We start from the raw sequence: 25795 nt of genomic DNA, 5'->3' as shown, positions 1-25795 counted from the left end.
TAGTCCTAATATTCTTTAGCGGGGATGTAGTGCTCGTATTTGTGTTTCCTTTTTCCCCATTTCGTGGGAAGTTGTGGTGGTGAAGCCCGTGCGTGTCCCCTTTCCTTTTTTTGCTTTTTGTTTTTCGCATGTTTGCTCCAGGTCTTCTTCCTCGGCAGCTGAGTGTAGCGGGGCGGTTTTCTCCTCGCCACAAAGTGGTCCTCTTCGAGGAGTATTCGTGGGGGACTTCCTCGAGGAATGTGTGGTCGTTTTGATCGTCGTCACGTTCCCCCGCGCTTCCCCTACAGCCCTTCCCGCCGCAGCCGTTCCTTCCACGCGCCTTACTCCCGCTCTCGCGGCGAAAGGGATTCGTGGATCGAAGCTCCTTTTTTCCCGTCTTTCCAAGGAAATTTCGGTCCTTTCTGAATCTCTGGCTTCGCGAGGGAGAAAGCGTGGGGAGCCGTCGTTTCTACTGCGTTGACACTCCTGTCGGTATCCGCAGGTTTCCTTTTTTTTTTTGTTCCGCGATTTTTTCCCTCGCCGCTGTGGTCAGTGTTTCCGACCAATTCTTCGCCATTTCGGCGATGATGTGTGTGGAAACGAACATTCGTGCTGCCATCGTCGACTTCCTTTACGGCGTTTTATTTGATTGGTTGTGAGGAAACACGCTGTGTGGTCTCGCTGAATCGCAGGGACTTGCTACTCCAGATCGCATGGCTTTTCCTTTTCGCTGAAGTAGCTAGCATTCTGATGTGTGGAAAAGCTAGTGAATTTTTTTTACCTTCTTGGATAGGCGTGCGCTCTTAGCTCTGACTCGAGTTTTTCATACCGCAGTCACAGTAGTCGAGTGCTCATAAAAGTGGTGTTTATCTTCTTCACTTATGCTAGAATGGAGGACGTAAAGTATGTTGTGCGCCGTGATGATCGCCGGTAGAGTTCATGCCGGCCTTCGTGGCCTGCGACGTCTATAATAGTGAATCTAGAGAGATGTGGCCTAAGAATGGGAGGTGTCCTACTTGTGGCGCTGTAAGAGTTCTAAAGCGATAGCTCTAGAGTTGTCATACCAAAATCACGTAGTTTCCTGGTGTCAAGAAATTCGGTGATTGGTCGAGAGAGGTCCCGTGGCTTTGCGACGTGATCACAACCTGCCCACCTTGACAGCTGGTAAATAAATTATTGGTCGATACAGGTCACATGACATTGTGACGTTATCCCTACCTGCCCACCGGGTTGTGATCCTCCTAGATTCTAGACATAAATTATAATGAAAATCTAAATAAAAATTAGAAAAAATGTGATATATGCAACTGTTGGCAATGTTACAACTTAGCAGATACCTGCTACTGCAGCTAGCAGTGCGTATATGGCTGATGACGTACTTCCAGTTGCAAAGACACTGACGCAAACACACACAGAAGTTTCAAGAGAAGCTGAGACAAATGATAAATTTAATGCTGTTGCATTGCATTTTTAAGGCGACTTAAGCATCTCCATAGTTTTTGCTTGCTCAGACGTTTGATCATATTTCACCATGTGTTGCTTGTTGTACGGAAAAGCGGAGAGAGAGAGAGAGAGAGTAAGTGGGTTTGTTGTGGGTTGCTGGGGGGAGGGGGAGAGGAATTGCATTTTTTGCCTTACAGTGTTGCGCTTAAGCGGTTTCAGACGTATGGTTAAGGGGTGCTGGTTGTCTTCAGGGGCGCGTCCTTGCGTCAACAGATTCGCGATTATCTGGCTTTTATACGGTGGCGTAATATTTGAGTGTCTTGCTCAGGATAAAAAAATACGTGGCGATTGCACATCCGTTGTAATGCGGATGATTATCACTAACTGGATTTCCCCTAGTGCTTTTCTAATTAATGATTTTGGCGATGTACCGTTTTGCATAGGTCGTGAATTTGATTTATTCGTATTTCACGGGTCTCTTCTGCCTTCCGGGCCTGAATTAAGGATCCCGGCGCCTTTCACAGGACCCTGCCCTTTGCGATCCCGTACCTGTGCTTCTTGTCATCTTTCGCGGACTGCTTGGAGCTTTAGCGCCCACATCTTTGGGTTTGCACGTGCCTGACGTATGCCTCTGCCAGCGACTGTCGGAAATACAGAAGCCATCTGCACATTTACTGTGACGTCACCGCACATTTCCCAGCTGACGATAACATTTCATAAATTTAGAATACACGACTCAAGAGGCGACGGCCGCCAGTAGTGGGCGTGGCGTTAGTGGTTTAGAGCTCTATCAAACGAGCCCAGCATCGACATGAAATCTGCTTTCCTGTATCGCATCACATACGGACGCCTCATGCGATAATGTGTCCAACATTCTTGGCAAAAATTGGGAATATGGGAAAACTGTAAGGCACCGGTATAGAGATATTGAACGTAATAGTTGGTTTTTCCGATGTTTAGCAAAACCATTCTTTTGTGGTGTTTCCATCGCTCGCATCGAGCATTCAAGACTTGCATAGAAAACCAGTGGGGAACGCTTTTGATGGTAGCAAAAACGTTAATAGGAAAAAAAAATGCAAACCTGCCGACGGGGGATCTGCGGATATCAGGATTGTTATAGCCATGTCTTACAGTGCATAAAAAAGTTGGGCTTATAAAATTTTTCGTGGTCAAAATTGATTTCGTCCAGAATTGTTGGGTATGTTTCCTTCTGACGTTGTGATAGGCCTTGCCAACACTTATTTACATCAACAAGCTATTGTAGTGCCGAAGGAAAACTTGGGGAATTGGCGTCGTTATGCGACCCTGTAAAGGAGTTTGCGTTGACCCCGCGTTTGTATGACCTTGTTCGAGAGAAGCTAACGTGGTTTCCACTTGTGGTGACTGTCGCTTCGTGCGTCTCGTGATCGTGGGGTACGAAGGCGCGATGTTGACAGCCAGGCTATACTACTTGTTGGCTGGGAGCCTTTAAGTGCTAGTGCTTTAAAAACGAAAGAACCAGAGTCAAATCACCGGAATCCTGCCAGGTTCGATTCGACAGTTTATGGTGAGCCTCAGGAAGTTTTACAGCAACAGTTCTGCGTGGCACGTTCCCTGCTTCTGCGGCGTAGTCATCGGTGTCGTCCGCCTCCTCTCCCAAGACTGGTTGCTGCACCGAGTATATTGAGGAGAAGGGAAAGAGGAGGGGAACAGGAGTGAGAAACGACAGAATCACTTTAACCATTACCAGAGTACCGCACTGTTCCTCTCCACACCGCCAGATTTGCAATGTAAATGGCTGCCACTCTTTTGCGTTTCCAGTACAACAATTAGCTTTCTGATGCCGTGCGTGCATCCCTTCGCAACGTCGTTGATGGGAATTTAAAAACCGTGCTTACTTTGCACGGCTCAGGTTGAGGATATCGTGATCGAAACCTTAAATAAAGAGGAAATGAGAATTTTTTAACCTTATTGAAGCAGCACTTTGTGAACTAACGCAAGCCCTAGAGTGTAGTCCACGGGCGTTGGGAGGGCGCCGATTCATGCAGTTTACCTATAAATGTTCGTTACACATTTTCTGACCACGCTGGGCTTTGTCAGCCATATATATACTTTCCATGCTCGGCTACGCGGCGAAAATGAATGCGGTACTCTGAAATTTCTTCCCTGTGACTGCAGGGAACAGACATCCCACAACCTACACACAGTTACTAAACATCCTATCTGGCATGAGCATTTCGCAGAGCCTCGACTATCGCTGAAATTTGCAGCACCGTGGGGTTATATGTCCGGTAAATTTTTTTGTAAAGCGGGATGCGTTATCGCATTGCAGAAATGCGCCTAAACGATGACTAAATAGACTCTGTTTTGACCTGCTGCAGTGGCTCAGTGGCTGTAGTGCTTGCCTACTGAGGCAGAGTACCCCGCCCCGGTTGCCGTGTTTCGATGGAGGCGAAACGCGACACGAGATGCCCGTGTGAAGTGCGGCGCCAGTTCGCCGTTAAAGATTCCCGGGTGGTCAAAATTATTCCGGAGCCGACCACAATGACACCCCTTTCTCTCTTTTCTCTTTCTTTTTTCACTCCCTCGTTTATCTTTCCACCGCGGCGTGGTTGACGTGCCCACTGCGAAGTTAGACAGTTACTGGACCATTTCCTTTGGTCAGAACCAATTTTTACTATGTTCTTTGTATTGTTTTATTGGTGCGTCTGTTTCGAAATGTAATCGTAGTGCACGTCGTGACGTACAGCACTGTCGCCAGTCGCTCTCCAGCGGTCATGATTTGCTCGGTATTGTGAACATTTTTCACTACTCTTTTTTGGTAGAGCGGATGTTAATTCGCATTGTCTTCAACAACCTCTCCTCCTCCAATTTCCTTTATTTTAAAAATGGCTTATCACTCGTTATTTGCTTTTTATTTTCGTGTTTTGTCGGAAGTGCCAGTTTAGTGTAGTCTTTTTCTTCGTTCCCGGGGATATTCCACTAGTTGGTGGAGCTTACAAGAAGTCACTCACCGCGAAACACTTGCCTATAGACAAGTCACCTCATCTTTGTGTTGTTCAATGGCGATTACAAAGAGGCTATGAATAGAAGGTGGCATGATTAATTATTCGGTATCCTCCGCCTTTCCTGTCCTGGTATTCTCCGCGGGCAAGGCAGAAGTCACATGAGCGTTTTTTTTGCGTCTTCATTCGTTTTTTCTTTCTTTGGAAAAGGAACTCGTGTCGACTGTTTTTTCTCCTTCTACTGTCCAAGCTACACGCACATTTCGTTCACATTCCCCCCCCCTCCCCCTCCGAGCTTTTTTTTGCGCATGTCGTAGTGTTTGCGTTTCCACGACAAGCTTCGTTATCGTTAATCACGTTCTCCGCAGTGATTTTCTTTGTTTTATTTTTCTCCATGTTTTCCGACCGGCGCAATCAATATAACCGTATTCGTTTAAAGCGTCCAAGATTGGGGGAGCGTGAGCGGAGGTAGTGGAGAGGAAGGTGGGAGGATTGGGAGAAAGGGCATCCTTTGTTTGGAAAGTGTACTTCGATTCAGCGGCCATCCGGGGAGCGATGAGATTAAAGTGGAACGAATTAAACGTGCTGCTGACGAAGCGGAACGCGCTGCGCTTCCCCCTCCCCACTTCTCTCTCCCTCTCTGTCTTTTCTGCATTTTTTCTTTTGTCTCTCGCTCCTGAGCGATCACTTCTGCTCCTTCGTCGTCTCGAGTCGTGACTGCTTCTGTTCTTTCGTCTCTTCTGCTCTTCTTTTCTTTCTGTCGCTCTTGTGTTCTCTCTCGGCATGCGTCTTTAACCGTTCTAAGGGTTCCGGGAGAGACTGGCACGCGCTGCAAATGTCTGGATGGCGCTGGATTGCTTTGCTAACCTGGCGGGGGCGTACTGCTGTATGCTCATACTTTGAGCTCTGTGACTCTTTGGTATAAAATTTTGCTTTGATGCTTCATTTTTCTTTCTGTTTTGGAAATTAGGAGAAAAAAGTATTGTTAATGTCCGAGGAACTACTACTACTACCACCACCACCACCACCACCACCACCACCACCACCACCACCACCACCGCTACTACTACTACTACTACTACTTCGTCTTTGTCGTCGCCTGTAAAGCGTACTCTGCCGTAGTGCAACCAACGTGGAGTGTGCACCTCCGCATCGAGAGTATCGTAGTGGGAAAGCCACCTTTCTGTGCGAATTTTTTTGTGTTTTCAGTGAGTCGATGTGGTCTCGTTGCCGCTAATTTTTAATGATAGGGGGTGAGAGCTTCGATATTTTTGCTCCCACTTACTTCGTGGGTGCTGGATTGCTCTCTATGCGGACGGACAGAGAAAGGACAGCTGGATGTGTGATATTACGCTGACAGAATTCACAGACATGCTGTGATGTCTACAAAACCGTTAGCTTTCGTTAGGTCGCTGCTCGATGACATGGACATATGATTTAGGAAACGGGAATGTTAAGGTTTTTCGGATATCTCTTTACCCTACAAACTGATATCGCCTTCACACCGCGGGGCCTTTATTTTGTTATTCTGTGCATGTTGTGGTCGTCGTACCTTTCGTGTGACGAGCTTTGTGTCGGAAATATTGTACGACGTGCGTGAGACGAAGCCTTTGATCGAATTGTTATATGTCTGTGGCTAAAGGAGGGGATTGTTTGTAATAGTAAGATTAGTACCGTTATGTCTATAACGCGCTGTATCTAAACCGGGTTGCGGCCTGTACTGTTCCTTTGATCCTTCGATGTGCTGCTTGTTTTGGAGGCCAGCCGGCCCCTGACGAGGGCCTGTCTCTCAATGCTTCGGTCTAGGATAAAATGTGTTAGATTTCATACCGGCTATCCAAGACACAGCTCTCTGTCTCTGCAGGCACCTCTTAGTCGCACTGGACCGCTCCTCAGCTGTGCTCTATCCGCGGCCTACTCTTTATCCATGGCAGCTCGCACAGCGCCCTTCTCACACTCTCTCTAGCAAACTGTGTGTCTCGAAATGACCTTCTCGGCGAGCCGCTCGCGCTGACGCAATAAAAGCCGCCCACCTCAAGGTGAAGTCACCGCAATCTCGACCCCCGTCCCCCCCTCTCTAAAGGTTGTCGCTCGTACTACAGTGGGTCGTCTTCAGTACCGCGGAACACTCTCGGGCGAACACCTATAGCGGACAGCGACTGGGCCTAGTGACCGTCCCCGCTGTTACTGATGCCCTTCGTTGTTTCCCTCCTCCCTTTCGCGTGTGAGCCGAGTCTCGATTTCTCTCTCGCCCTTCGCCAGCCGCACCAAACGCGACGAGTGCAGAGCGGCTGCGTCGGCCAGCCAATATCCCACGCAGTGCTCCTCTCTCTGGCTTTCTCTCGGGTTCTGTCTGCTCCTTGGGCGCCTTGCTCTCGAGAGCAAACACGGCGCAAACAGGCCCGCGCACACCTTCTTCTTCTTCTTCTTCTTCTTCTTCTTCTTCTTCTTCTTCTTCTTCTTCTTCTTCTTCTTCTTCTTCTTCTTCTTCTTCTTCTTCTTCTTCTTCTTCTTCTCTCTCTCCTTTTCCTCTCGTTCTCTCTCTCTTCCTCCGCCTCGGTCGTGGCGCGTCGCTCCAGCGCTGCCACTCGAACGCAATCAAGGAGCGCGCGCGGGCGCGCTCAGCCATGCGGCGAGCGACGACCGGCTTGCCTCTGCTGATTCCGGGGTTGATTCTTCCTTCACCGGCCGCCTCCGCAGGCTGCCGCTTTGTGGAGTCTGCGCGTCTCGACCTTTTCTTGTTTCGTTTCTCGCGCGTTCTCTCCCCGCCTCTCTTTTTGGCTGTCTTGTCTCGACCTTCTGATCGTTCTTCTACTGCTTTTTTGTCGTCGCTTTTTTTTTCTTATGCCTTTGGTGGCCCGTCTCCTTCAGTCGAGCCGAAACGATGAGTTTGGAGCCGCTTGAGAAGCAGCAGCGCTACGGCGGCGGCTTGAAGCGGCGAGCAGAGCGGACGGGTTATAAGCAACCGCTTCTCGCGAAATGCTGGGGATAAGGCGCTTCCTCCGCACGGGAAGATTGAAAAAAAAAAGCAGGAGGGTGTGCGCTGCTCTTGCAAAGCCCGCTTGGAAGCTTCGCGTTGCTCTTTTTTTTTTCGTGCTTTCCGCGTTGGCATCCGAGCAGCCCCTCTTGATGAAAGAACAAAGGAAACTATTTCTGCTGCGTACGTCGGAATGAGCGCTTCACGGAAAATTCTCTCTTCTCGGCTATTTGTTTTGTTTTTCTCGTTGTGGACGGTTCGTTGACTGTTGCGTTATTATATTGGGGGGAATCCGGCGCGTTTATTCGTGCAGGGTGCCCGGTGTGATCTTAGGGAGTTTTGTTTTTCTTTGTGATTCTAGCGCGTCGTATGAAGATTATGCCGATGCGGTGCTTCTCGGAAACCGTTTCGGAAACATCGGAATTTTTCTCTGCCTTCGCGTTTACCGAAAAGGTCACCGATGTAGGATAGTGTGCTTCGTTAGCGCTTTAATGGAGGCCAGGAGTTGCGGAAATTGCGCGCGTTTATAAAGGCAGGGGGACGCAGAAAGCGAGCGAGGGAACCTGTTGCGAAATTATGGGAGTTTCAAGCTTCTTACGTCGTCACGTGGCTTAGACGGCAGGGAGAATTGAGGGCGAAACGGTTCGTTGATCAGTCTTTTGTTCCCAGAGAAAAAAATCGTCAGATGCACTAAGAGTAGATAAAACAAACAGCGCTACAGAAGACGAGACAAGAGAAGGACGCTGTTTTTATATAGTTCTTCGAAAATGTGCCAACCAGCCCGTATTTGTCCTCTTCTGGAATACACTTAATAAGGCTGCTTATGTGTGAGAATGCGAAAGCGTTGTATATAGAACTGCAACACCCACACACATACGCGCGCGTATCACACCACCCGGAATGCTGTTCGACGAACGGTTGCATCTCGATTTTGATACTTAAGCGTGGGAATGGGCCCCGCCGCGGTGGCTCAGTGGTTAGGGCGCTCGACTACTGAACCGGAGTTCCCGGGCTCGAACCCGACCGCGGCGGCTGCGTTTTTATGGAGGGAAAACGCTAAGGCGCCCGTGTGCTGTGCGATGTCAGTGCACGTTAAAGATCCCCAGGTGGTCGAAATTACTCCGGAGACCTCCACTACGGCACCTATTCTTCCTTTCTTCTTTCATTCCCTCCTTTATCCCTTCCCTTACGGCGCGGTTCAGGTGTCCAAAGATATATGAGACAGATACTGGCCATTTCCTTTCCCCAAAAAACCATTATTATTATTAAGCGTGGGAATGCATAGAATTGAAGGAGCATATGTTGTCGGTTCGAATCCCCGTCGCAAGCTAGCCTCCATCTTGACTAGCACACGTAAGCTATATGCAACGAGAAATCATGTGACAACAGCCGGAACGCTGTGCGACACACGGTTGCGTCGCAGTTTTGGCATGAATGTCGGGTAAACTGGCGCCACATGGCGGAAGGACAATGAACAGTATATAGAGACGAACGACATGTATAGAATTGCTTTAAGTGGCGGTGATCGGCTTGCTGTCATGCGGCCGCTTGTTGACGTCGCCCTGTTCATCTTGCCACTGCTGCGATTTTCTGTACCATCTGCGTGGAGGTGGCGGTACATGTTCGTCGGGGCTGTAATGGTGGTCGCTGTCGGCCGTGTTCTGTGTAAAGGCGTCGCTGAACTTTCGAGGTGAGGCGCGTATAACACATGCGACAATCTCGAACAAAGTAGAAACAATCGCGCGCGTGCGCTATCATTGCCAAGAAAACTGGTTGCCTGTTCCGCGGCCGGAAAAAAGAAAAGGCCACGTGCTAGGTGCGCAGAATAAAACGAAAAAAAAAATTAAAGTAAAACACGCTTTACATAGCCCCACGGCAGTACCTTGCCTCTACTTGCATGTTTGCTTGAGACCTGCTTTTATATATTTGTGCTCGAGTATGCCAAACTTCGGTTTATAAGCGTTGGGGGTATTACGCGCTAGCGGCGATTTTGCGTTGCGATTTTTATTTATTTATTATGCATCAAAGGTCTTTGGCCGGGACATTGCACGAGGGTTTTTATTTTATTCATTATACCTTGAAGAATTTTGCAGCAGCGGCTTCGCACAATAGGAGTTTATCCGGGGATACATTTATGAGGCCTGGAGGACTTTTTGGTGTTTCTTCTGTCTATTCTTCTGAACAGCCAGCTCATAATGGCGGAGCGTTGCGCCAACCTGGCATGATGTGTTTGTCCTTTTTGCATAGTGCGCTCTTGCAACGTTGCTCTTTTGAGGCGAGATTTTTCTGCAAAACACAGAAGGAAAAAGAAATCTCGTTATGCGAAATTCACCCGATCTATCCTTTCTGCCCCGAAACGTTAGGATAATAGAATGATTTTTTTTTATTCGATGCTAAAGCCGGCAGCTAAGGTTTTGCACCGCGCTCTCTACTGATGGCGTGAGCGGTAATTTGCATTCACTGTGGCGCGTTGTCGCGGTAACGAGGTAATGGTTTGTCAAAGCTTGTTTGCCTTTTCACTTAAGGCATTGTCAACACCGCGTTGGCATTAGGACTTCCGCGACGTGTTTTGCATTGCCGGTTTCGATATAAGCGCGCCCAGGAGACACAAATACGCGCAGTCCTCGCATTTTCCGGTCACGTCGCTTGCGACTCTCGATTGGCGTTTCAGCCGAATTAGTCTATGGAAGCGCTTTCATTTTCCACGTAGGCGGGCGGCGCGGAACAGCCACTCTCCGATTCGCTGCGCGGTGCATCCATCGTAGGTGCGTTCGTTTGTCGCCGGAAGTTTCGATCTCATGGTTTGTGACGCGTTCGATTTGAGAGAGCTCGTTGCGTTCCATGAACGTGGGCGGCGTTCGTTCGTTATGAGCATTTTCGACGCGAGCTGCGTTGGCGCCAATCCGGTGGAAAGGAAGAGCTTGCGTGTTGAGTCGCAGCTGCGTCGTATATCCCCCTTAAGCCGGATAATTGGAGAAAAAGGTTTATCGTGACGACCGGATTAGGCACGGTTGATTCGAGAAGGACATATGGTTTGCAGGGATTCCTTCTAATCGCCAGGCGCCTTGCATTCGGCTAGAGAAAGATGTTGTCGAGACAGAGGCCTCATAGTTTTTTCACTGCGGGTTACGAAAATCTCTGAATTGCTGGTGAGAAAGTGTAGGGATCACCGCTCCGTTTTCCCAGAACCGTAAAATCGTAATGAGCTTGTTTCATGCCGGGCGCTGACACAGTAAGAGTGTTTCCGCGTAACAGCAAAAATCGCGCAAAGGTATTAGTTAATACCTAGTGGCTTACAGTTAGCACCGGTGTGACTAAGTCGAGCATTATGAGTTCATGCTAAGGGAACGTACTTACTGCTTGTTAGGAAGGCGGCGCACGAACTTCGAAGTATTCCGTAGATTTTGGCCGTCATTGAAGGGCATCGTAGTTTTGTGCTTATGAAAGTGCTGACGGTGGCTTTTAAGTATATGGAAAGTTCTTCATGACCTCGTGCTGAGGTATTTTGAAGTTCACACTTTCTTTTTTTTGGGAGGATGACGCTATGGGGATAATTACCGTGCCTTTTCTTTTTCGTAAACTGCACCTCCGCACCTACGCGAAATTTGAAATACAACCTTTTGTCCTGCTGTAGCTCGAGACATATCTCCCAGTGCGTTGCCCTGGTCCTGTGTTGGAACCCTTTAATGTCCGGTGAAAAATTTATGTCTTAGTCTTTCGCGGGCAAATGGTGGGTAAATATCGTTATTCAGTGCAAGGCCTCCGTCTGCGGCGCTTCTGGCCTCGGTTGGGGATCTCTTTTTCCCGCGTGAGGGAGTCCAGAGCAGAGGAAAATCGGTGTAAAGCAATGCTGCGGTTAAATATCCCTATAGACCCAACAAATGAAGGAGAAAAAAATCGGGAAGAAAGTGTTGATATGAGGTTGTAATGTTGCCGAGAAACCTGCAGGGCATTGATTGTGTCTTGTGGCTGCATTTTTTTTTCTTTATGTGGAGTTGTATTTTTAAAAGCGAGACTAGCGTCACGCATGGTCTTTAAACGCACGCCTCGTTCGTTGTTGACATTCATTCGCGTGAGTATTTGTGCTATCATGTTTATTTGTGGGGAAGCATTCTGGACTGACTACGCAAGCTAGGACGTTAAAGCAGGTAGTGTCTGAGGACAAAGCTCCCGCGCTGGGCCCGTTGGCCGTAAAAGCATATGTCGTCCCATTTGTCATGCAATCTTCGGCTCGGCGCTGCGTAACAATATGAAGTCATTTTTTTTTTCGCTTAGTGTGGAAGCGTACGACGTGCCCCCATATTCGCAGTATATTAACTAATTGCTTGCAGGGAAGCGAAAGCTTGGTGGCGCGGCTGCGGGGTACGAAGGCTAATGAATGAATTATCACTACTTTGTCAGAGATGATGCCGCTTTGATGGCGTTCTCGCTTGGGGAACGAAGCGCTTTCCTGCTCAAGTGTCATCCTATAGCGTGAGCGAAAGCTTGGCAGGCTTGGGACTCGTCCTAATTTAAAAGTAATTAGCTGAATTGCCTCAAGCGACGGCGGACCTCACGTCCATCCCTAGTGTTCCTGTGCTCGTCAGTTTTTAATATGTAGTGGCGCAGCAGGCGGAGTTCAGCTTGATTAATTCGCCTCATTTGCGATAGCTGCTCGTTCGTTCGTGTAAATAATAGAATACTGCGTTTAAGCTCAGAGCATAGGGATGTAAAATTAATCACCTATCGCCTCCAGGACGCCTAATGAAACTTTCATCGCTTTTCACCTATATTTACATGGGAGGTATGTAGAGAAGAAGAAATGCGACAAGGGCAGCGGAGTTGTCCTCTGCTCCTGTGTATTTCTCTTGTTTTTTTGTTTCTTTTGCATTTGCCGCACAATAGCGCATATATCGCAATGCCGTGAACGCAGCTTTGACCTTTCTCTTTTACCCCCTCCCCCCCCCCCCTTTTTTTTTAACGTGGTTTAGCAGAGGAAGCATAGTTTGGGTCTAGGGTGCCTCGATGCCAACGCCGGGTGGAGTCAACTTAAGCGACGCCGCCATATTGAATCACAACTGGCCTCTCCCATGTAACGCGAAATGCTCGACTGGTAGCCCAATGTAGCTCTCGCTGCAAAAGGCCGTTCAAGCTAAAGCACATTGAAGCGCGCCGAGAGCATGAACGGCGCCGTTACAAACGCTAGCGCCGCTGATCCCGTGTGATTCAATATGGCGGCGCCGCTGAAGTTGTCTCCACCCCGGCGGCGCTGGCATCTAGGCACCCTAGTTTGGGTCAGACTTGAAGCACACAGCTCACCAAGCCATGACGGTTACCTCGAAAGCCACGTTTTTTTTTTCGTAGCACCTTCAACTTAGAGAGCTTAAGAGTGTGTGTATAAATTGAAGTTAGGGATTTTACCGTTCGAAAGTACGGTAGTTGAAGGAGCGTGGATGGTTCTTTCATTTGTCGTGTGGAGCGCGGAATATGTGTTTGTGTTTTCACCGATCTGTTATATGAATCAGTATATCTAATTGTTGCCCGCGTGCCCCGTTTTGTCTTTTGCAGGTAAGCGATCTGCACGTTGATCCTGGCTCATCACGTGATGTGGGCTTCGAGGTACGATACATTACGTTTTTCTTTATTTATTTAACACAATGTTGGCTCTGCTCTGCACCAAGGTTGGAAGTGGATGAAATACGCACACCACAACAATTTTCCTGGAATACTGTACGTACTATGTAATTAATAGGTCCAAATAACAGTTAAGAAAGGAAGGATAGCAAACTATCTCCTTCTAATCCGCTAATTTAAGTATGAGGAGAACTCTTCAGAGGTGCTTGTGCGACGAACATAATCGTGTAGCTTACTGCATTAGCGCGCTGTTTGTAGCAAGAAAGAATATTTAAGACAGTCTTCAGAAAGCTTTCTCTGTTTCTGTAAATGGAGAAAGCCGGGGACGGTGAGTTCGTAGGCAGCATAGTGCGAACTTACTTTGGGCTTATTATCATTCTGTGCTTTGCAAAGGGGAAAGCAAACAGCGAAATAAATGACAGAATAGAAACTGACAGGACGGTTACCACTGGTTAACGCGAGATGCAGCGACAGCTGCTACGGTATTTGTACTTTACGATATGTTGCGGTAGATGATACGAGAGCGACCTCACATCTGTGCAGTTCTTGGGCGCTCTTTTTGGTTTTCCACGCACAGTCGTTTTTCGTTCAGGTCTCCTCTGCAGTCCGCCGCTGTCGAACGGCAGCGCTGCCAGTGAAGCTCTCTTTAGGCGGCCGCTCACGTGATAACTTCTTACTTGCACGTTAACCACCCTCCCAGTGGTTGCCATGACAACGCACCCACCGGTTACACCGACAACTACAGAGAACGATACACTACTACGACGCAAAACCCACGAACGGGCTCTTAACAGCTGTCGCTGTAAAATGAGCAAACTGGCAGATCCTTTGGATGTCATTGGAATAGGGGCAAAACTTCTCCAGGAAGTATAGAAGAGTGAAAGGTCTTAGAACCAGATCAAAATGGGGCCGCTGTTCTGTTTGTAAACGTCCTGTCTGGCTGTAAAGACCAGGTGTTAGTGCAATATCTTAAAGACATTCGTGACTGCAACTGGCTCAGGTTAGTTTACGGAAAACACCACGCCCGATGGCAGGTTACATTTATTGTAGCGTCAGCCGGTACGGTTTCTCGAACAGTCTCATTTTACAACAGAAAGAAAAAAGAAGTGATGTTATTGTGATCATCCCCGTGACACTTCCTCTTCTCTTATTTTATTCCTCCTACTATCTTCTTGTGTTGACCCGTTTCCGTTCCTTTTTATTTCCCATCGAGCCAAGCGAACGGAGGCGTGAAAGAGGGCTTCAAGTGCACCCGATCTGAAGTAACCGGTTCTGATTGTGCCGTTGTCACTGGTGCGGCATCGCTTTTCGCCAGCAGTAATCGCCATTCCCCCATCCCGTCATCTACTCTCTGGACGTGCGCACACGCACACATGATGCACAAGCAGGCTTATGCACACTGGATCCCTCTCTGCAATTGGCAGCGTAGCCATTCGCGGATTTCCGTGAGGTCGGTTGCGAACGATTTTATTCGACCGAGGTCATTGCTTTCGGCGGAAAGAGGGAAAAAAAAGGTACCTAATTATTCTGTGAGTAGGTTCGTTCATTTACTCTGTGCCAGGTTTCGAGCTGAAAGTAGCCAATCAAATACAAGAGTAGAATGTGGCACGGGTCGCGCCGTACTCATTCCGGAAGCGCACGGATGAGAACAATTAACCCCCGAGTCCATTTTTGGGTCGGCGCGGAACGGTTAGTCAGCGTTCGTTGGAGCGTGCGCCCAAATCGGCGACGGTGCCACCATAGCATCCGTTCACTGTGAAATCACGGGGCTCTGTACGAGGCTCCTGCAAGGGAGCCGGGCTCGCTATTTGAACCTAAGGCTCGCGTAAATCACCTATAGATCGATATATTAGGCCCTGCGCCCCGCGCGCTCCTGTCTGTGTGCTCAAATCAATGGGCATGCTCAAATATTTTTTTGTCAAGATTAACTGTAGCTGCGTTTAAACCGTAGCCATTTTGCGTGTAAAGTCCAAAGAAGTTATGAAGTTTCTCGGTGTGGCTGGGTGCTTTATCGATGTGTGCGGAATTAACTTTTCTTTAAAGTTTTTTTAGTTCTTTGGATGTGTCCGTCTTGTCTTTATCTTGTTACTGTTATTTCATTGATATAAACGTTATGATATAAAAGTATAACCATGTCTTATATAAAATATAAGACATGGTCAATGACCTTCAACTTCATGAATATTAACGTCGTAGCGAAGGTCCCTGAGGGACATAATTCAGCTTTACGCTATTTAGGATGGCGAGAAATTTCGAAAATGGTTGCGAAATAACATGCATATTGTGTATGTGTTCGGTAACAATCAACATATGTTGCGCAAAAAGAAAATTATTTTTTCCCGAAAGAAAGGTGGAGCTAAATGTTGCTTTGATTTAGATTGTAGCTCAAAGAAAGCAAGTAATACTGCACGGAAATAAGTACAGGCAACACTCGTATCCGATCTAAAGTGGCAGTAGCATAGATTTAAACGAAAGCAATGCAGAAGGTTCTCATCATCATCGCCATCATCAGCCTGACTACGCCCACTGCAGGGCGAAGTCCTCTCCCATGTCTCTCCAATTAACCCTGTTTAGTGCCACCCCCTACAAAGCCTGAAAAAAAAAAAAAAACTAGTGCTTCGATTTTAGTGTTTAGTTGTTTCTGAACGTGAGGCTAGCGCAAGGCGCTTTTCTTTTTTGTAACTTATGTTCTTGACATGCAAGGAAGGCAGAGAAGATTCTGTTTCATGTTGCGCGACGCTCGAAAGATGCGCGGTGCCTTGTATTGTGAAAAAAAGGGACTGGAACGTTTCAGAAGTGCTTACATCTGCTTGTCACGCAGAACAAATCAGTGCTGTTGCTTGCGTACCCGCGTTGTCATGGAATTCCTCGCACGCACCAGCGGTATTCAAATTCTGGGCCGTGATGTGACTCTGGCTGTAATGGAAACGCTGGTTCGTGTCCGTCCCTATATATTTTTTTTCTCACGCTGTGTTCTCTGCGAGTGATTCTAGGCGCGAATGACGCACGATACGATGTCTGCTGCCTGGCTATTTTCTCTGTAAATATTTGTCTTTTTTGATCGAACATGCGCGCGTCGGTTCTGCTCGCTCAGCCCAAATTTGTCGTGATTTTACGGTAGTGCGTGACTCGGTTTCAAAATGTTTGAGCCCCGCTCAGGGCCCAGACCTAAACAGCCTTTGGGGGGTACTTTCCTGCCTACAGGCGGAAAGTTTCATACGCCGAAATAAAGAGTCTCCGATTGTTCAGAAGGGAGGGCTAGCACTTCCAATTGCGCTCTTCTTCTGCTCATATTATCGACTCCGAACGTGAGGGGAAATAAAGGTTCATGGATGGCTAGTGTCGTTATGAAATTTACATTTTGCAAAACTTTTCTTGAAAAAAAAAGCAGTTTTTTCTTTACCCAGAAAGAAGGTCCTATTTATATCGACCTGCTTGCATTGTTCTCCTGGCCGACACCTAACGTGCTGTGTGGGTAAGTTCGTCCTTTCGCTGTAGGTTCCAGGAATTTTGTGATGCCGTTTAGGGGCTCGGGTTGGTTGCGTATTTTTGTACCAGTACTACATCCTAGTCAGCGGATTGCTGTCCATCACATGCCATCATTTTCTGAAAGAGAGAGGGAGCGCGTTAGACACCATGTCCGGTGTTATGACTCCTGTTAGGTGCTTCCCCATTTCCTTACCGCGCCTATTCAAATAGCTCAATTCGAACGATGCGCGAAACGGTCCTTCCCAGTTCGTGCTCTAGGCCGCTTCTGTGCAAGTAACTAAACCTTGCGTGTCCCGAAAGAACTGCACTTCTGCTTCGGACTCGGCTTTTTCGTCTGCAGTATCCCTTCAGTAAACCTTCCCCGAAAGCTGTCAACGCGAAGCGAGCACGGAGTCTAAGGTGGCGTCCTTTCCGCGCACCGATCGTTGGCAGCAACCGCGACGTTCTCGCGATTACGCAGCATCGAAACCCAACTTGGCAGATGCAAGCGACAGCTTTGTGCGGAAAAGATGACGCCCGTTCTTCTGGTCTGAGTTCGTACAAAGATGAATGCTCCGCTCAGACTCAGAGTACCGGCTGTTGTGCCCGTCTAATTTTCGTTCTCCCCGTTTCCGATGAGATTCGCTGCGCTTTCCGCGCCTCTCTGAAGGTGCCGGGCAGGCTCTAAACGATTCCGTGCAACCAGCAGCGTATCGAACGTAGTTTTATCGCAGACTGCCCGGGGTCGACGTTGTCACTGTAGTGACTGTAGTGCGGAGTAGCTCAAAGCACTTCGCGCGAGCTCTTGATTTTTCGTTTTGCTGATCGCAAAGTTTAGCGTGAAGATTTTGGTAGGTGTGAATGCTCGTTCTGGACATAGTAACGCATAAAACGTATATTCTAGATTTTGTTCCCCTAACTTTTGACTGGATATATTTAATATTTTTCTGAGTTTCGGCGCCAGTTTCAAATGCTGTCAATCAAATATTTTTTTTCTGTAGTAAGCAATACATATCCTTTTTTTTCTTTGTCAATAAAAAGACGGCATTATTAGCTACACTATGGTGTGCTGCAGTGAAGGAAAATTTTGAAATTTTGGGATGTACGAATGTTTTGCGTGCATGACCCTAATTTTACTTGTTTTCTCTCGGTAAGGAAAGAGTTAACCAGTATGTTAACCGGTATGTGTGGAAATGCTGGGGCAGTGTAGTGAGCCAATTTGTCAACAATATGTGCAATGTAGCTCAAAGTGAATTGCACTTCTCTGGAAAGTTGGCATCTCCTTGTGCACCGCTGCAGCAGGCAAAACGAGCTTTCGGAACGTAGATTGCATGCCGGCAAGAAATGGTCTCAGTTATGTCCAAGTCGTTAGGCTGCTGTTATTACGCAATGACAAGCGAAAGATTGCAGGAAGAGTAGAGCAAGAGTGGAAATGGAAAAAATAGGGAAAAATTTTGAAGCACGAACACTTTCCGTGAGTGCTTGAGATTTGTGGATTGATAACACATGTGAAAGGCAGCTTCGGTTTGTAAAATTTTTTGACCTCTAGTGCTCACTCTTTCTCGAAGGAACCGCTGTCATATCTGCGAGGCGAAGCGACAACACGGCACGGCACAGGTTTTAAGGCATATATAGGCCGCCAGCGCGGTGGAAAGTTGCAGTTATCGGTGTTATCGCACGAAATGAATTTAAATCTGTTCGGCAGGGGTATGAATAGCCGGGTAGTGTAAGGAATGGTTTGGTCACTGATTTAGTTCCGCATTTTTGTGACTCTTTCACTGCCGGGAAGTGCGAACACTCGGCCGCGGGACTGCCGCAACCGTTCTAAGAGACAGGCTTTTTTTTCCTGTAGTTTCGTAACTCGAAGGCGGTACCCTCCGCGCATGAGGTTCAAGGAGGTAGCGCTGCACTTTTCCTACGATACCGCTACGGTGATTCTCTCCCTCGTCTATCGCTATTTGCACGACAAATTGCGATTAATAATTCTAGCAGTTGAGAAGCCTGGCGTCGAAATTTGGCTGCTTTTTGTGGCCACTTCGTAGAGGTTGACAACCGATATTTCCCCAAAATTTGAGCCAGCCAACTATTGTTGGCACCCTGTAGCTTTTGGTTTCGCCGCTATATTCCTGTTGCCAGCTGCGTTGAGTTGTTTGTCTGAATGGCCCAGATGGCGTGGCAGTCTGGTAACCGTCTAGCTGTATCTCACTCCGCGCGGCAGACGTTGGCACACGAATTTAGTGCGGAGTTTCACAACTGACAGTACTACCGCGCTCTGCCGACAGAGGCACGGATGCGTGCCAAGTACACGCGAGTGCGGAGCGCTTGCACACACGCACGCTCGCACGCACGCACGCACACTCACACGCACACACGGATGCGGTTACACAAGCGTGCGCCTGCACACACGCTCATACACTTATACGCACACTCGCACACGCAGACATAGCACAAACTTACGACAAAAGATTGGCTGTGGTTTAGCTCTGGGTAACCCTAGTTTAATTGCGAAAGCTTCGTTTCCTGGGCACGTCGTCTACGCAGCGTCTCATTCCGACGCTCTCGAGAACTCAAAGTGGTCTCTTCCGCATTTGAAGAGTCACTCCGGGACGTGGCACGGCTTCTTCTAGCTGTATCTTCGTTACAACGCTTCTCGATTCGTGCGACGCGTCCTTCTGGCATCCCTTGAGCGCGTTGTCTCTTCCTCGCTTCGTTCTGTCGCTGTTGCGTCTCTTTCGCGCTCTCCATAGCGAGTAGAATCCACTGACTGCTACTGCTGTTGCTGATAGGAAGAAAGAAAAGGAAAGTGCACGGGCCTGCCTATTGGCTCAAGCCGAGCCACGCTCGCTGCCGCGTGCTGAAAGTGGGAGAGTTAAAGGGTAAGAGAGCAAAGAGAGAAAGAAAAGGCGCGCGCTATTATGCCCCGGGCCGACCCCGGAGGCAGTGCAATACTGGGCCGACCCGTGCCAGAGTGCATCAAGCCAAGCACTCCGCCATATTCATATCTTGGGTCCAAGGACCCGCAGCAGATGTTAAATCATGTAGCAGATATCATAACCTTACCACCTACTAGAATCCACTGAGGCGAGGCATATATATATATATATATATATATATATATATATATATATATATATATATATATATATATATATATATATATATATATATATATATACACACACACACACACCCCGCGCGCACATCTGGTAGAGCGAGCGGCGAGGCGGCGCCATCTGTTGGAGCGCGGCTGCGGCGTTGCTAGGCAACGGCGTCTCAAGGTCGTTCGTCGGCCATTGCATACGGCATACGGCTGAAGTGCGACCACGCGACGAGCCGAGCTGGCTGCCTGGCTGGCGTAATGTTGCTCTCGCAACAAAAAATAATAGCTCAAGAAAGAATGCGTTTAGGAGAGAAGAAATGCATACGGACGACGCACTGGGGCAGCGTAAACACTAAAGCTGGTATTCAGAAAGACGTGGAATAAAGGGGAAACGTTTCGGGCCGCACCTTTGGTTTGCGGCTAGAAGTGGGCTGCGGGACCCGTGCGGGCGAGATGCCTGGCAAGCAGACGCCGCCTAATGGACGGTCACAGGGCGTTTTCTTCGCTGCGCGTTTACACAGACATCCGTGGCGCTTGTTTTGCTGGTTCCTTGCGGAGAAGGCGACCGTATTGCTCGCGTCCGATGCCCCGGGAAGACCGACCCCCCTCCTCTCCTGGTCGCTTCTTTCTCTTTGGTTGTTTGTTAGGTTGCTCCACTTGCCGTGTTTGCGAACTGGGGATGGGGCTTTTAACTTCAACAATGGTCGGGTAAAGGAGGGGTAGAAAGGGGGGGGGGAATCGCTTTTATTAACGAGAAGACAACGTTTTAACACCATATAGCCCTCTTCAAGTCGTATACTACAATGGGAGCACCGCGGTCCCGCGCGTTCAGCGGGTGACGGCAGGCCCAAACGGGGTGTAGGCGGCCGTCGTAAAAATGAAAAAAAAAAAACAAAAAAAGCAGAGCTGTCGTCGCTGCGGCAACAGCGGAAATGCTCACCGGGTAATCGCATTTCGCCAGGCGACATTTCGTTGCCGGCTGCCCGTTCTTTCTCGCAGTCCGGTTCGGGCGCTCGTAAAAGGGTTTTTAAGCGTCGCTGCCGGCAGCGATGGGCGGAACGCCTTCGTAACCAGTTTGGATACCTCTTTATTCTTTTTTTTTCGCCGTTTCCTTGGCCGTGTTCGTGCGGCACGGGAGTTGGGGACGGGGTGGCGTAAAAGGGGCCCTGAATTCAAACACGCGTTTAGTGCTGCTGCTGCTGCTGTTGAGGCAAATGGGCTTTGAGTGTCCGTGTCGCTGTAGTTGATGTCGTTGTTGGCGGCCCCAAAATGGGCTTTGAGTGACCTCTAGGAGGGAGGGCCGGTGTCCCATTGTTTCCACTTTGTCGCCGTCGTCGCTTTAAAAGGAAGTGCGGCGGCTGCGCAGTAGCTGTCGGCTCCCAGCCATGAATGGTCGCCTCAAAAACGGGATAGTTTGTCTCTATGTTCTTGTTCTTTTTTTTTTTCTGAAACGAATATTTTTTATTTTTTTCCTAGATGAGCTTCTCTATGTGCCTAACTGGCAATTGGAATAGCGCCCCTGACAGAACGTATTTTAATTAGCTGCAATCTGGTGCCCTTCCGTGAATGATGAGATTACGCGAATCAGTGTCCGTGGCCTCTCGTTGACGAACCGAAGTCATTTCGTCGTATCCTTCGAGAAACTCGGTGGCATTGGGATAGGGAGTCAGCTTTTCAGATGCATTTTTTTTGTATGCCTTCGAGGAGTTGTTTTCCTCCACATAAGGGGAGTATCGGACTCGGTGGCCGAAGCATCAGATTAGCTTTCTTAGGTGGGGGTGGACGAGGTGTTGCGCGAGATCGCTAAGCCAACAGCCAATATTGCACTTGGGGCTCATTCCCCAGTGGCCCCTGTACCATGGAACCTAACTACAGCCTTGCCGTCTCCTTTTGTTTGTTTGTTTTTTCGTTTTTGGCTGTATTCGGCTGTGGAGCTGGCTGTCTGGTGTGTGGGCTGTGTTTTTACGCCTGTAGCTACACAAGCACGTCCACCTTGGCTCACCGGTAATGCCGCTCGCGTTGCCTTCATCTTCGGGCAGCGTGTAAGGACGATAAACATTGGCGTTCATCTATTACTCAGATCCACTGTCGCCCAGGTGGACCTGAATCTTATGAAACAAGTGAGCAGCCGAGTTGAAGCTGTGTTGAAATTTTCATCTCTACGCATGCGCTCCAAGTAGCCCTGGCGGGGGGAGCGCTCGTGGGGGCGGGTGGTCGGCTGAGAGTGCCACCTGTTTGCACCAAGGGGGGGGGGGGGGGGAGTAATTTTTGAGTTGTTTTGTTTTGTTTAGCTCCACTGTTCGTTGCAGCGTGGGCCTTATGCCAATAGTGCTGATGACTCCTTTTTGTGCTCGCTGTTGTAAATACAATGACGATAACGATGATTTTTTTTTTGTGTGCCGCAAGAGCAGCTTCGGCCAAAGAGCGCCATGGCACAAGGTGTTTATCGTGTTCTTAAGATAGGGTCAGTGACCCATTTTATAAGTATTTTAATATTTCCAGAGAAGACGGACACCGGGCCAGGGGAAAGCTTGTACTCATTGTATCAGCGGCGGGTACCCGGTGGCACTGGGGATCGAACCCTGCACCTCATGCAATGCGAGACGGATGCTCGAACGACTAGGCTATTGTAGTGGACTGTTCGAAGTACCGTCTCGCGCACTGCGCACAGCGGGAGCTGTTGCGCTGAGCAGTGCACTGTGATTGTGCTAACAGTCCTGCAAAGCTTTTCATTATCCCTGTCCTAATCATTGGAGAACGCTTTCGTTGCGCGCAGGTGAACGTGAGACGCAAGACCAAGCGGTTGTACACCTGTCTGTCCCTGGAGTAGAATGCCAGGCCAACAAGCAGGCAGACCTCTCCTGTTTCATTAAAGTCTCTCCTCCTCCTCCTCCTCCTCTTCTTCTTCCTCCTCCTCCTCCTCCTCCTCCTCCTCCTCCTCCTCCTCCCTCCTCCTCCTCCTCCTCCTCCTCCTCCTCCTCCTCCTCCTCCTCCTCCTCCCGTCTGTCCTCGAACGTATCGCTAAGCGGGCCAGAAGTCGCATAGCACCAAACATTTTAGGAGGGCTTGTGTCAGTCGGACTTTCCCTAATGCGACACGGTGCTGTGTTGGCCTTGAGACCGGCATCGTTGCGTTTCCTCTCACTCTGCATATATTACGCAGTTCAGCGGTGTATGCTATCTCATCGATTTCTTCAACGCTGTGTTTCATTTTTGCTGTGCCACGCGCGTGCCCTATGGAAATTGTCCCTGCTAGCCAGTGGACGCAGACCGCGCGAGGGTTTCTCATGTTCCGGAAGACTACCACTGTTGACCCTGGTTGACACCTTGCTTCAACGCACGCATTAGTGCGTTCCTTTCTTTGTACCTGTTTTGCCGTTGTAGCTATAAGAGATTCGCGTCCCTTGATTACATCTGTATCGTTCCGTTCAGTTTCGGTGGCTTGTTTTGAGCGTAGTTCGGAATAGTTAATGGCGCTGCTGAAGCTCTGCACGGTTCACGCAAATTCTCTTGTCGTGAATGCAGTGCTGCGCCGTTGAAACCCCACCGAAGACAGGCTACCTTCGCAAGTCACAAGCGAAAGGTGTGAACTGTTTGCCTCGGAAAGTCACAAGCATTGTGATTGTTTGTAAACGGTGCGAGTGCATTACAACTTCAGTCCTTGCCTTAACCTTCATATGCAGCCCATCGTCCTACCTCAGTCTTTTGGAGATTTGGCGGCGTGCCGTTCAGTTAACGTGCGTATACGAATGTAGCCACTCGGGTCCCTACAATCGTTCGTCAGTCCTATTGTCTTCGTCAGAATCTCGGCTCTGGTTCGATACCGACTCGTTTTGGACACCGGCGTGAAGCTCCTGTTGCCCCGTACGTTCCTCTGTGACGTCACGTGCCGTTGCCCTCCCCATTCATTCATTCGGGCGCTTCATCTGAACAAGCCAGTGTGTGTGTCAGTCCATCGGCCAGTGGCGCACGGAATGTGCAGGCCACCGGCCGGGCTGCCTGCAAGCGAGTCGATGCGGTACTCTGCGGCGCCCGGGATCAGTCGCGCGTCCTCACACGCACGCAAGCGCACGCACAGCGGCGGCGAACCCATGCTTCCCTCCCCCAGCCCGCCCGCATCGCTGGCTGTGAGCGCGCGTTGTATTTCCCCTGGGCTTTTATCCGTCGTTACCGGTCGTCGTAAAAAAACAGCTTCGTCCCCCCCCCCCCCCCCTTCGCATGCGATCCGCTCCGCCGATATTCTCTGTTTTGCTTGCGTGTGTGTGTGCGTGCGTGCGTCTGTTCTATGCGGCTCTCTGTCTAGTCTCATCGCTCCGGCTCGGATTCGGGCATGTTTGCCCCCCCCCCCCTCTCCGTTCCCAGGCTGTGCGGCGTGTGTCTTGCCGTTCAGTGACGATGGCTGCGTGTGTTGCGGCGGTCTGCTCTTGTTTTTTCTTGTTCGTTGTTTGTCCGCGTGTTTTCCGGGCACAGTTGCGGCGCCGGTGGTGATGATGTTGTCTCTCTGCTCTCTCGTGTTATTCGGCCGAGCTGCTCACTGTACGCGCGCGTCTGTGTTTTGTGTGCGTGCGTGCGCGACTACGCGCGCCGTGTTCGGTGCCCACCCGTGTGTGCACCGCACTGGCAGCGTTCGATCGCCAATGTCTCTCCCAACCGGGCCGTTCTTCCTCTCCGCATTGTTCGCATTTTTCTGCGTCCCAATTTTTCTTCGTTGTTTTTTTCTCACGAAGCTGGCTTTGAGCGTATTTCCTGGCGGCTGAAAACAGAAGCGTGCAGAGAGTAAGTAGCCTTTGGAAATAAAGAAAGTAAAAAAAGGAAGAAACAAGGTAATAAAGAAAAAGGAAGCAAGTAAGAAATAAACGAGCGAATAAAAGAGAGGGCAAGGAGGGGGAGGTCGTAAGGATTTCTCGAAAAGAGGCTCGCGAGCGTGACGGTTGCGCTCGTTTTGATTGCCTCCGCACTGTTTTCTGGCTCTTCTTTCGCTCACGCGCCCTGTCGTTCTTTCTTTCTTTCTTTCGCCGCGGTCGGATCTTCTTCTCTGGGCGCGGCGGCGCGTAAAAGTTGCACAGGCACTTGTCGGAGATCGGCGCTCGGAGTTTATTGGGAGCCTGAGCACCGGGTCGCTTCTTGTGTTTTTCCCGCCTTTGAGGAAAGCTGTCGATTGAGAGCGACTGAGGAGGTGAAGAAGAGGGAACCGAGAAACTTCAGTGATGAAGCCAGCGTTTCTGTCTCGAGAAATTCTTGTCTTTGCTTCGCGCTTTGGTGCGCCCGGGGGAGACGCTGGGGATTGCGCCTGAAAAGCTGATGGTGCGTATTCGATGCTCCTAGAGGATGTGGCACCACTGAGGCTCGACTTCGCGTGAGTTGTTTCCTTTTTTTTTGTGGGGTGGGAGTAACTTCCAGAATCTAGGGGGAATTTTTACTGCTTTCGGAGTATCCGCTGTATGGCGACTTCATACATAGAAGGCGTGGCGGTTGTATTAGCGCCTTTTATTTTTACCTTGCAACAGCCTTGGTCATGGTCTTCGACGGATTGGTTAGTAATGAATAATCGCCCGCCTCTGTTTGGGTAGTAGAAGGTAACAGCTCGAATTGGAATTGATGCAGAGAAGTGGAGGGGAGTGGGGTGAAGGGGGTGCAGTGGACATGTGGGCCACGTGCGTGGTGCGTCGTCATGGAGAGGTCTATGCGTAGAAAACCTCGCTGGACCCTACTGTTGGCTATGATTTCATTCTTCCTTAACAGGGCGTCAAGTTTGTCTGTAGCAGTCCTTGGCGTTGCGTCATATTTCCTTAGGTGATGCTGCTATGTCGTTTTATTTGACTTGGGGCGCTTTACACGTTTTTTTTCCTACCTTTTACTTTCAGTACTGTTCATGCGAAACGGGTTAACGTTTCGAGAGCAGTAGTAAGCTCCGCGCAGGTGCGGTTGCCGGGGCGCAGATAGAATACATAACAGTCGGTTGACCGTGGTAAGAAATGCGACTGCAGTTTCATGCTGTAAACCAAGGGAATATAATGCACGATTGCATGGTTAGGTGGTGCTCGAAGCGTTTATTCGTTTATAAAATATGCTGAAATGAAAATGTACCCGCTTGCAGCTTGAAGAGGCGTATTAGCCTCTCGAAGGGGCCACTTTCCGCAGTGTGTTTGAGTACTTTGTACTGCGCCCATGATGCACTTTTAAGGTGACTCTATTTTAAGGGACCGACGGAAGTGCGATGGGTGTGAATTAG

General features: G+C 49.2%; 1 protein-coding gene across 1 annotated transcript in view; it reads left to right on the top strand.

Moving 5' to 3' along the window:
• The window catches only part of mib1 (E3 ubiquitin-protein ligase mind bomb 1), a 500932-nt gene that overhangs the window by 125201 nt on the left and 349936 nt on the right, over positions 1 to 25795 (top strand). The gene's annotated exons all lie outside the window — the stretch shown is intronic.

The sequence above is a fragment of the Amblyomma americanum genome, chromosome 10 (genome assembly GCF_052857255.1).
Source record: "Amblyomma americanum isolate KBUSLIRL-KWMA chromosome 10, ASM5285725v1, whole genome shotgun sequence".
Lineage (NCBI taxonomy): Eukaryota > Metazoa > Arthropoda > Arachnida > Ixodida > Ixodidae > Amblyomma > Amblyomma americanum.
This window is presented reverse-complemented; position numbering and strand designations above follow the sequence as displayed.